Source organism: Giraffa tippelskirchi, chromosome 5 (genome assembly GCF_054371585.1).
Source record: "Giraffa tippelskirchi isolate mGirTip1 chromosome 5, T2T-mGirTip1v1.2.pri, whole genome shotgun sequence".
In the NCBI taxonomy this organism is placed as follows: domain Eukaryota; kingdom Metazoa; phylum Chordata; class Mammalia; order Artiodactyla; family Giraffidae; genus Giraffa; species Giraffa tippelskirchi.
Genome location: NC_137279.1, coordinates 139,113,087 through 139,126,530, shown reverse-complemented (window position 1 = coordinate 139,126,530; position 13,444 = coordinate 139,113,087). Strand labels below are relative to the sequence as shown.

At 33.5% G+C, this 13,444-nt stretch overlaps 1 protein-coding gene across 27 annotated transcripts in view; it reads left to right on the top strand.

Moving 5' to 3' along the window:
* ADGRL2 (adhesion G protein-coupled receptor L2) overlaps positions 1–13,444 on the top strand; it is a 208,514-nt gene that overhangs the window by 82,107 nt on the left and 112,963 nt on the right. The gene's annotated exons all lie outside the window — the stretch shown is intronic.

The window sequence follows — 13,444 nt, the reverse complement described above, 5'->3', positions numbered from 1 at the left end:
GTTTTAAAGGAAAAATGTTTAAATTACTGGGAGAAAACTTTAGTCTTGATTTGCTCAAGCTACCAAAAGAAAAATACTTGCTTGCCTGTGTTCTAAACTCTTAATTCTATGGGCTGCACATACTTTCTTCCACAAATCTCTGCAGCAAGTGACCTTGTCAAATAGAAGTGGGGACTAATGGGAGGCAGCCTAGGAAAGGTGGCTCATTCACAAGCAGCTGTTTGCTACTGTCAGAACAAAGGCAAATCAGTTTCAGTAAGGGAATATGATGCGCAGAGTGAACAACTGTCCAACTGCCATTCCACTTCCCTAATAATACTTATCTTCTGCTGTTTGGTTGAAAAATTGACTGACTAGAGTAGGTATTTCTCAGGATATGGGATAAAATTGTATAAGAAAATACAGATACATTTTTATCATTAAAATTACAGAATTAATTATTAAGTAAAATTCAGTGAAAATGAAAGTCACTCTGTCATGTCCAACTCTTTTCGACCCCATGGACTGTACAGTCCATGGCCTTCTCCAGGCCAGAATATCCCTTCTCCAGGGCATCTTCCCAACCCAGGGACTGAACCCAGGTCTCCCCTATTGCATGCGGTTTATTTACCCACTGAGCCACAGGGGAAGCCCAAGTAAAATTAAAGCAACTAGCTTTTGAGTAACCAAAACATTGTGAATAACATTACTTTCTATAGACTTTTAATTATACTATTCATTGTTAGGTAGTATTTGCACCATATTTTGATTAGATTGTTGATGTACTTTGGGAAATTTGGAATAACAGTTAAATCTTCTTTAAAATAGTAATTGAGTACAGTATTCTCTTTACGTGGCTTACATGGAAAAAGATTTGCATTTTATTTTCAGCTTGATATATAATCTGCCCTTTTGTTATTGTTTTTGGAGGGGGACTTAGGGTTTACTATGTGACTTATGTGCTGATGTGAAATGAAGAACATTGCCCTTATCTGGCATCTGCATTTTTTAAATATTGCTTTTAAAATGTTCCAGAGAGGTATATTTTCTTCCAACCAGCCTCTTTATTGCACAGTTAATAATATGTCCTTCACTTGAACTTTTTCCCCCATAAATCAATTATTCATTTGCTGTAGTAGTTCAACTTTTTAAAGTGCATAAAGGAGAATATTGTATATCAAGTGCTTGTGGAATAAATCCTTATTCATTTGAGGAAGAATCTAGACCTTGAGAATTTTCACATTTTTATGTCTTCAAGGAACGGTTAAGGTACTTCACAAAGTTGACATTTCTAAAAAAAATTAGCATGTTTGAGCTAATTTTTAGAATATTGAGAAAAGCCTAACTATCAAAATGCTTTCCACATGTGACTTTATATAACTGCATTCACAAATATGAAAAATTTTTTTGCTTAAAGTGGACTTCAAGTTGATTTTATCCTATGATTTGAATATGTTCCTGAAATATTTTTTAATGCATATACTTGTATATTAATCTCTTGTCTCATTTGCTTCTATCAGAACATTTTATGTAGTCTACCGTGAAATATTTAAAAATCTCAACCTGTTTTTAAGGCTGTACCTATATATATTATTTTCTTATAAAGCTCTTAATAATACTAAAGTTGGCAATATGTGATCTTTTACACTCATTCAAAGTGCTATAAAATTACTTTTTCCATTGCTTAGGCCATTTCACATCATGAGAGAAATTCCTGATTTATTCTTAACAGAGCTTTTTATGTAATAATAACAAGTAGAGTTACTTGACTGTCAATAAATTCTTGTTTACCTTGAGTGACTAAGTTAAAGTCTATGGAAGTTTAAAAGGGACTTTGGAGATAATTTAATCCAGCCCCTTCATGTTTGGTTTGAAGAATGGTTTATGATTTGATATTTATTCAGGTTAACATAGTAAGTTAGTGGCAGAATCGAGATAACTGAAGCTGAGAGAAAAGTTAAAAATTCTTGAATTTCAGTGTTACTTCCTGCCCTTGGTTTATACATCTAATACACTTTTCACTGATTGATAAATTCTCAGCTGTAGTTTCCAAGCTATGGACAAGTGGGATATGTATTACCACAGTCATTCTCTTTTGTAGTAGAGTGAAAAAGTGGAATTGATTCTTTTCCCAAGACAGGATTCTCTGGGTGCTCATGTTAACCACTCCTCTTCTACCTCTCATCCTATAATGTTGAGGCTTAATTCCTATTTCTGCCTCCCTAGTCATCACCCTTTATAATAATTTTTTGAAGGCCAATGAAGTAACAATGTTTTGTTAAGATAGGTATTCTCACTTTAAGGTGACATAAAATGGGATGGTTCTCAGCATTCACTTACAAACTAAAAAATTCTTGCTTTTATCTCTGCATCAAAATGACTTGCTGCAATTGACATGACTAAGATGACATGCCATAGTGCTTGGGAGCTTAGGGGTTGAGTATGAATCTCAACCTGTTCAGTCTTTAATAGGAGTGCTCACCTGTTGGTGACTTTGGCCAGTTAACCCCTTTTGCGTTGTTTTACTTATCTTTAAAATGAGAATATAATAGTATTTCTAGGAGGATCCCAACCCAGGGACCTTGCCCTTAGAGGCTGTTGTGTATGGCTGGCTTATCTGCTTAGTATTAATCAAAACTCTTTAAAATGTTTGCCAGGTGTTAATCATGAGTCAGACTTGACAAAGGTAGTTTAACTGTGTTGGAAAGAAAAAAAATCCTGTAAATCATGTTTACAAATTTAAAAACAGACTAGGAATATTTATAAGAACTATAGTTTTCCATTTGTTTACTGTATTAAAATACTGTGTAATTTCAATGAATAGGCATTTATAGTTCCTGGTTCTAAAATTGTACTATAATTTGGAGGGGAGTTTTATTCTCCTTTGGTAAGCATCAAGGGATTCAGGGAAGCCGTAGTTTCCTACGTGAGTAAATCTCATCTGTTCAAATCCCATCCTTTACTTGCAGGAAAACTAGAAGACTATCACGGTGGCCTTCTTTGCCCTTCTTCCGTAACATAACCTAGGATGATGGTTTCTCACTAGGTACACAGGTTAAACACTTGCTATAGGTTCCATATTACACATACATAGAAATTACTTTAATAATTACTAACAGTATAGGTCAGAAATCTATTATTTGATTTGATATTCTTAAAATAATTTATTTGTAAATAAACGTTTATCTCTTTTCCCAACTCAGTGAATACCGACAACTTAATTTTTGGAAAATGGTTCAAAATAGATGAAAATTTAACAATCTATGAAATTTAAGTTACTGTGTATATGTTTTTTAAATTATACATTTATAAGATATTAATGTTTGGGACATAGCCCATCTATATGTATGAATAAACTTGAAGACATCACGAGAAGAATTGATAGGAAGTTTGAATTCTAGTTGTTTGCTTTGTTTGCTAACATACTTCTTAGTGTAAAAGCTAGAGTTTAGAAAATTTATTTATACTTTTAAAAAAGCATATGTTTAAAGATTATTCTTTTGTTTGCAAGTTGTAAATAAATGAAGAATGCTTTTTTACCTGGTGCTGAATCAATCTGATTCATTTTTCTTTTTCTGAATTTCTGTCATTTAATCGTCTCCTTCTTGGAGCAAAGGAAGACATTTATTCATTACTTTGTCCAAATAATGCTACTGCACTACAGATGGTCATTTTCCAACTTGAGTGTCTTCGCAAACGGAATTAAAATAGTATCATACCAGAGAGAAATGTTATAATGTGTCCCTTTTAAATTAAGAGGTCATTCTTTTCAACTATTTTGTAGTTATAAAATAGCTCAATGTCAAGTAAATGGCATCATGGGAAACTTGAAATACAGGCCTGTGTGGTTATTGTCTTATTCTTGAACACACTAGAAATTATGATATTCTTAAAAGGATACACATCATATATTATGTGTATTTTGGTTCTGCTGGATTCTAGTACAATTAGTTCATATCAAAAGTTTGCAGTTTTAAAGCTTAATACATTCTGAAAGAAGAAACTTCTCCCTAAAACCATTTAATTAAATCAAATCAATGAAATCACATATAATAAATAACTTATCTGCCTCTTCCTTTTACACACACGTCAACCCTCTCAAGATGTGATCTGTACCTCTGATTGGCTTTGAGACTTGAATTATCCCCAGTGTAGTACCAGACTGAAGATAGCGTTGCAGGGTTAGAAATTCAACATATAGATGAATAGATTTGGAGTCAGTATGATTAGGAAATGCCTGGAGAAAATGAACTATTCTTAAAACACAGAGTCACTATTGAAAAAACTTGGGAGAATTAAGGATACTTAGGAGTAAATGTTTGAAAAACTAGAATCATTACAGTTGCAGGTAAATATTTTGCTTTGACTTTTCTCTGCCACTAAATGGCTACTAAATATGTATCTGAGGGCAAGAGACTTAGAACTGGGCTATCATTTTTTCATCTAGAACATTAGCCAATTGGATTAGACAAATCTTAAGGCCATTTTTTGAGCTTTGTAACTAATGGATGGGAGATGAATTGCTCAATTCAGAATGAAATTTTTGAAATGCATTTTACAAGTGAGCCAGGTATATCTATAATGAAATGTAAATTTCTTACAATGACTGTTCTTCATATCTCTAGTAAAAAAAAAAATCAAGTATTACAGAAAGTAAAATATAGAACAAATAAATTTGAGTTTGGGCTCTAATTACTAACACCGAACAAAACAAGTCCTTTAAATATGTTTAGATTTGATCTCTCATCTTAACAGTGGTAATAATACTATTTTGAGTTCTTCACTGTGTCTGAAGAGATATCCTGATGTTTTTTGCCCTTTTCCAAGAGTGACTATATGTATATCCTTATGAGTGCCCTTGTTGGAATGCTTTCTAGCATTTTACTTGAGCCTCAGATAATGTTGGAGGATTTATTTCTCCAGTAGTTGGATATTTTTTGTCTCCCGAAAAGTAAAACCTAATCTGAATTTTACAGAGATGCACAATTAAGTCAGCCTAAGTTCTTAATAGAGGTTTCTCTGGGAAGTTTAAAATCTCTTAGCCCTACCTCTTCAAATCCTGCCTTTAATTACAAGAGCATCTCTCGGTGTTTAACATTGTGGTGGCATTATTTACCCCCCAGGCACCGACCTCATTTCTTTCTATATTTGTATGAAATATACTCAAACTGCATATTATGGATACATAGGTTTATATGCTACTGTGAAACTGTATATCGTTATGAAATGGTATGGGGATTAATGGATCCAGGCCACAAAATGATGTGGTAGAACTTTGGGTGGGGGGTGTCAGGCCTTAATTCCTTAAATAAATAATAACCCCATGTTAACGTTTATATTTCTTTCTCAAATTACTTCTGTTATTTTCAAGTGTTACAAATAGCACTTAGTAATAAGCAAGCGAGCCAGCCATCTTTGAGATTTTTTTCCTCCTGGTTGTCCATCCTCCTTTGTTATCTATCTTGTTCATCCTTAAGGGTTAAGCTGAAATCTCTCCTACATAACATCATCTTTCCCAGTTCCAGTTCTTATGCATCTCCGTTTATCTCAGTTTTTACTCCACACAGTTTGTGCCCCCTAATTATTTACTTATATATATTTCCTTGGATAGAGTTGTTTATGCATACACAAGAGATTGTTTTCATCTTGCCCTAAAGCTGCCTTGGACTATGCTAAAGCACTAAGTGGTGGTTGGTGAATATTGATTGATTCATCAGTTTGTTCTTTCTTCTCTTTATCCATTTTCTTTCACTGAGGGTGTTAATTGCCTGGTGATCTACACCGCCATTTTTCTGGGTCCACCATTTCAACTGATCTCCCTGATTTTCTGCTATGCCAACATAGATGTACTAAGGAAACCTTTAGATTTATATGCAATTTGCACAGTTTATTTTCTGATTTTAGATATCTGGGGAGAATTGGGAAGATAAGAGAAATGATGATTCATGACATTTGATCTAGCTAGACATGGGAAAGTTGGTTAAACATCCAAACTTCAGGTTGGTGCTCAATAGTCAGAGGTGGTTTTTCCACATAATCCTCGTGGCTTGCTAGGTTTACTGATTTCTGTTATCACTAAGAGGCACTGATTTATCACTAAGAGACACTGCTTTCTAGCAAACTCAAGGACTTTCTCATCCAAATAGTACTGCTCATAATTACTACATAGATTCTAAGCTCTTTTGGTATTCATCACGGTAAAAGTCATTTTTATCTCAAAAATTACAGTTTTTTGTTTTTAAACAACCCTTTTTTATTTTGCAGTTAAAAAATAAAAGTCATGCTTTCTGCAAAGTATGTCCAAACCAGAGCTGTTTATGTGGATAATAACATAGCAAATGTGAAAGCACTTTGAAAACTTAGAAACATTGTAAATGTACAAGTTAACTTTCTGGTTAGAAGATAACCCTGAGGGAGACATTAAATGCCTTTCGTATTCATGACATCTTTTAAACTGAAACCAGTTCTCATAAGATGTTTTTCTAGCCCCTTTCAGCTAGTTCCAGGAGATAATTTAGACCTTACATATCCATTGAATGTAATGGATCAGTTTCTCTCCAATGTAGCTAGAAGAGCAGAGTTAGAAAAATAGACCCTCGGTCATTTTAAGTAGAGCTTTATTCTTTTGTGGAATTATTGAGCAAAGCTAAAATAAATAAATAAAAACAAACAAATAAATAATCATCTGATTTAACTTTCATTTATATAAAACTTTATTTCCCCACAAATATGTTTTTGTGAGCTTTCCCCTTCTACATTATTTGACCCAAATGGTTAGTGGTTAAGATGTATTGACTATACAATGTAGTCCAAATCTGGTTGGCCCTAGTTGTTTTCAAAGTTTAAAATGTTGTAGCCATGTTTTATTGACAGCATTTTTTCTACTTAATTATGTCTTTTGTTGGCAGCTCAAACTGTCTCTATTTACTTTTATTTAGAATGCAGCTGGCAACAGCAGTTGGTTTGTGAAACCAAAGCACATAATTAACTTCCCCAGTTAAGGTATGGTGTGTTTCATTGCAGCGTAAGGCTTTTATGGGGCATGCTGCTTTAATCTGAGAAGTTATGCAGTTTATTTTAAGCATAATGAATTTTACCAGAAGAGAATTTAAGCAGAGAATTAAAAAAATGTATAACATTCTAATATAACCTGAGCACTAAAGTATACTACAAAGTACTTTAATTTTGTTTTTAAGTTAACTGCTCAATAAAGAAAATCAGATACCAATATTCAAATATCAGATTATAGTTGAGCCAGTAGGAGCATTTGGGGACATGTTCTTTTCACATCTATTAGCATTCATAATTAAGCTTTAACTATATTGCCTAAAGATCAGTCCTGAATATTCATTGGTAGGACTGATGCTGAAGCTGAAACTCCAATACTTTGGCCACCTGATGCGAAGAGCTAACTCATTTGAAAAGACCCTGATGCTGGGAAAGATTGAGGGCAGGAGGAGAAGGGGACGACAGAGGATGAGATGGTTGGATGGCATCACTGACTCGATGGACATGGGTTTGGGTGAACTCCAGGAGTTGGTGATGGACAGGGAGGCCTGGCGTGCTGCGGTTCATGGGGTCGCAAAGAGTTGGACACGACTGAGCGACTGAACTGAACTGAATATTGCTTTGATGGCAGTTTTCGAAGAAACAAATAACCGCCTCCCTCTATTTTCAAGGATACTTTGTAGTTACTAATTGTTAAAGAAAATAAATAAGTCCATTTAATTGAAACAAGATAAGAAATGGAGAGAAAATATTTAAGTAATAAATTTCATAGTATAAGATTAATATATCCTGGCAACTTACTGGTTTTCTACTGATATTTGTACAAAACTTTGACCTAGATCTTCGTTTTCCAGGTGTCAGACAGTTTAGTTTCATTATTTTTCCATTTCTAATACCTACCTAATTTTCCATAATTATTACACTTTTTTTCATTAGTTTAAACTAGTTACTTTCTTTGCTTAGCTGCTTATTCAAGACAGTTATCTTTGTTTTTTAAAAACTTAGGTACATGGTATTTTTGAGATAAAAATTATAACCACAGTAGTAGTGCCACAGTACAAAGATTAAAAGAAAAAGTCTTTAGTTGCTATTTTTTTGTACTCATAAGTGTTTTGATTGTTACACTTTTTCTCTGGTTTCAAATGAAACAATTTTCTCCATCGTTTATCCGAATTAAGCAACCCTGTGTTTGTGAATGATTTGTTGAAGAATCCTGACATCTTTTTCTTTCTGGCACTATATGTTGAGATATGAATATAGTTTCCTAGAGGCTACTGCATAATTTTCTTTAATATTTTAGCAAACATTCTGACCTGTTCTTCCAAATTGTACAATTTACTTGCCTGATATTTTAATTTTAAATGGAAAATGGAAAAATTGTTAATACTGTTGAAAGCTAAAATTTAATTGAATGCTTTCTGAGTAGACAGTTATTGACCAGAGCTAAACATTACATATGCATTCTTTCATACAATACTGTATAGTCAGTCTTATTATCTTTATTGCTGGTTAAGTGTGACAAGCTCTAGAGAAACGTGGTTTGTGTGTGAGCCAATATTGAGTTTAAATAAATAAAAGAGAAAAGAATGAATGTGTACATTGAATTTTGGAAGTTGTCCTGCTGATAAGGAAGATAATTTTCATTTCAGTGTGGACTGATAGCATTAAAAAGTACACTGGTAATTTTACTTTTATACCATTTAATGGTTGAAGTGAGTAGAGAAAGCTTCAAAATTGAGTGATCTAATTGAACATTCCAGAATACATAGCAATTTGAATTCAAGAAATACATTTGAAAGCACATGAGAATTATATTAGAAAACAAATGGTTTTAATAAAATACAGTTAAGGAAATCAAAATAATTAATAGAAAACAATAGAAGCAGCATATAGAATTAGAGACATAAAACTGCCCATTTACTTCAGGATTTTATTTTATAATAGTTACTAAAAATGACCGATATATGAAAATAGACATAAGGAGGAGAAAGTTAAGTAACCCATTTGAGCTGATAATACATATTTGGCACTGCTTTTTTGTTTTATTTATAATATTTGGTTTATAAATATTAATGTTTAAATGTAAATATTTGTCTTATTAAATGTAATATTTGATCTTTATTTTCAAAGGGATTAAAAAATTTATATTTACCTCTAAGACATTAAAGATTGCTGGTTCACAAACAGATCTGTGACAATAAATCAGTTAGTACAAACTTTCTACACACACAGCTACTAAAACATGCCATGGAGACATGTTATTGTTATCTAAAGCTTAATAGAAATATACTGCTGCTTACTAGTTAATTACTGTTTCTAGATAGAAAAGGAAAGGCCTTGAATTCAGCGTTTGTATGGTCGCATGGCCCTGTTCAGTCAAGCTCAGTGCATGTTACATGATTGCCTGAGAGGAATAGAAAAGCTACTATCTCAGTCTCTGACCAGAATGTATGATAAAGATTGGTGTCAAAGGGGGCAAGATGGGGATCACAGCAATTATGGCAAAGGCAAAGTAGTTTCCTTGACAACCAGATTGAGGATTCATTGTGATTTATTATTTACTATTTCAAAACCTCACTCTGTGATTTAGTTAAGCATTGGAATTTCCATAAATTCTGCCCCCCACCCCCCTAATTTGAATACCCTATTACTGTTGTGAAAGTGTACACTGAAAGAGTCCCAAACTGATGTTACTTGAAGACAGGGACAAATTAGGCGTGCCCTGTAGCTTTGTGAATTTCTAGGCAGGTCATTTAGATAGCAGTTACCTAAAACTAAAAGGATCTTATGTTGGATGATGTTTGTTGATCAACACTAATTAAAAACTTAATATTTAACAGTGCCCCGGGGATCTTCAAAGAAGCATGTTTGCAACAAGTGAATTTTAACCTTTTTTTGTTGAAAGCAGTTTAAAGTAGTTTGTACATGATTTGTATTTTGTGTATCATTTTAGATGTAAAATATACATGTTATTTCTTTGCAGTTACTTGCATAATTACATACCTTTTATATTGCCCAAACTATAGACTTTTAAATCTGGTAGTAATCAGATAATTCTTTGCTAGAAAGCGAAAGTTCAGATTCTCAGAGCAAGTTAAACATCAGCTTTTGTATTTCCTCTGTCTTCTCTTCCTATGTATTCCTCAGATATTCACTGCCTTTGCCGACGAAGCTCTAAGTTGACTAGTTATTGTGCATTATTAATAATCAATATGATAAGCTTTTAAATGTGTTCTTATTTAAACAACAAAACCTGCCAAATAAGAATAATTTTAAACCTTTATTGAATTCCTATTCAAAATGAAATATTTGTATGTATTCTTTTTAATTAAAATGGCATCTGCTTAGCTCATTTACATTCTTTCTGTCAGAATTTCTGCCTGAGGATTCTATATAATTAATGTAAGAAAAACAAGACGGTAATCCCTTGGTAGAAAACTGATAATGGATTAAAAGACCATAGCTCTGAAATTCCAGGAATGTGACATACTTTCTCAGAAAGATGCACTCAGTCCTGAAGTCTAGAGATGTTGACAAGTGCCCCCTAGTGTAATTAACCAAAGATAGACATTCGGAGCATATGTTTTGTATGTTTAATAGGGATTATTAAGTGTATATTCAAATAGATATTAAATGTGCTGTGAGGAGGATCATTACTTTATCTAGAATAAAACTTTGAGTGTCCATTGGAAGCTTTAGATTTCTTACTGAACCAATTGATAAAACGCAAAGTGCATATTGAGAATGTGCAGAACAGTTGCCTGGGCAGTGCGACCAGTGTCTTAGAATATTGCGTCTAACATTAGTTCAGGAGTTTCTGTGAATTCACATAATGATCCTGGGATCTTATTTTTTATTTAAGCATTTGTGCTAGATTGATGCTTTTTGAATTGTAAAATACCACTACCACCCATTAACAATTGTGAAGATAGTATTTAGTGGGTTATGATCAGCACTTAAAATAGCAAATGGACGACATTATAATGAGTCTGTTTTTGAAATTGGTATTAATTATATGTGAACCCAATAAGTATGTTGTTTTGATATATAGTATCATAGGTGTGGGTATAGTTTGTGTGTGAGTGTGTGTAAAGAAATAACTGGATGGATAATCCTAAAAGGCTCTCCCATTTCCAACATCCCCAAATGAAATTTTAGATATTTAAATTTTTCTTAGATTGCAATTTTTTAAAAAATTGAACTTATCACTTGCAGATACTTTTAGGAATAAAAAGATAAATAAGGAAGATGCAACAATTGATATTCTAAGATAGTACCTATAAAAATATATCATTATTCCTAATTACTAAATGTAATAATTTAGGTCTTTCTAAAATCTCTGAGAGCATATATAGCAAGTGATTATTTCAGATAGTCAAGTTCAGAAAATACCCTGTGATGTTAGAGTTTGTCATTGAAAGATGAGTACCATTTTACTTACTTGGGGTGGAGAACTGAAAGGGGTCTAGACACTTTGAATGTGACTAGAAAGTCAAGAGGTCTTGCATGCCATACTTGGGCTTTTGGAGTTTATCAAGAAGACCTGGGAGCGCTGTCAAATCTATTAAACATGCTGGAATTAGATTGGCTTTTAGAAGGATAAAGGTAGCAGAGTGGTTGTTGAACTGAAGTAGAGAATGACTCAAAACACAGAGATGATGAGTTATAAGAGAATTTCAGAAGAGCCATTCATGAAATGATATGGGTGGGGCTGTAAACAATGAGTCAGAAAGACCTCTTTTGATAAATAGTGAAATAAAAAATCAGTTTTACAGTCTTTATACACACACACTAATTGAATTTTATTGAGTTTCTTAGTACAATGAGTTTTAGTTTAGTATCTTAGAAATACCAAGAAGTATTTGATAACTTTTCAAAATACCCAAGCAAACATTTGTGAAATGTTGAATCACTGAAATGAGGCTAGTTTTCTTGATTAAACAAAAGCTGTAGTGAGAAGAAATTTTTTGATGGGACACTTTCAACTATGCATTCCATATATTGTAGTTTTTTTTTTTTTTAAATGAAAGTTCTTACAATTAAAAATAGTAATAGGTTAATAAGTGACCTTGATGTGGTCTTTATGTCATTTCACTTATGAGCAGAGCCTTACTTGTTTCTTGATACTGGCAATTTTAAAACGTTATCTTTCCTAGGGAACCTTCCTGGACACTCTCCTGTTGACATAGTTTTCTATTATCCACCTTTCTCTCACTGTATGAGGTGCTCTGTGTCATACTTTTAAGACTGAACTGCTTTAAGGATAGAAACTGAAAAATTTCTTTTTAGTATATTGTGTCTTGCTTATTTAGCACATGGTGTTCACTCATAAATGTTTCAATGATGCCCAAATGACCAAAAAACCAAAATATACAGTAAGAACAGGGCTATTCATAGAAAATGGAATTTAAAAGGTTAAAAATGGAATTATCACAAGAAATTAAAATTTGATCTAATAGCATTTAGACATATGATAGGTTATATTGGCATGTTAATGTATATTTATTAAGGACTCACCTTATTGGGTGCTGTCATTATGTTGTGAACAGAATAGAATCTAGACCATCATACAGACTTTTCCATCTTTAGTCTTGAAAGTATATGAATTCAAATTATAGTATGATGGATGCTGGGAAGATATCATGAAGAAATTCCTAATTATACCTGAAAAGGTAGTGGTTGTTGTTCAGTCGCTTAGTCATATCTGACTCTTTGCAACCCCCAAGAACTGCAGCACGCCAGGTTTCCCTGTCCTTCACAACCTCCAGGAGTTTGCTCAAACTCATGTCCATTGAATCAGTGATACTATCTAACCATCTCATTCTCTGTTGTCCCCTTCTCCTCCTGTCTTCAATCTTTCCCAGCATGAGAGCCTTTTCTGGTGAGTCCGCTCTTCGCATCAGGTAGCCAAAATAGTGGAGCTTCAGCTTTAGCATCAGTCTTCCCAATGAATATTCAGATTGACTTGCTTTAGGATTGACAGGTTTGATCTCCTTGCTGTCTGTGTAACTCTCAAGAGTCTTCTCCAGCAACACACTTCAAAACCATCAGTTCTTCGGTGCTCGGCACTTTTTATTGTCCAGCACTCACATCCATAAATGACTACAGGAAAAGCTGTAGCTTTGACTAGATGGACCTTTGTTGGCAAAGTAATGTCTCTGTTTTTTAATATGCTGTCTAGGTTTGTCATTGTTTTTCTTCCAAGGAGCAAGCATCTTTTTATTTCATGGTTACAGTCACCATCCACAGTGATTCTGGAGCCCAAGAAAATAAAATCTGTCACTGTTGCTATTGTTTCCCCATCTATTTGGTAGGAAGTGATGGGACTGGATGCCGTGATCTTAGTTTCTTGAATGTTGAGTTTTAAGCCAGCTTTTTCACTCTCCTCTTTCACGTTCATCAAGAGCCTCTTTAATTCCTCTTCGCTTTCTGCCATAAGGGTGGTGTCATCTGCATA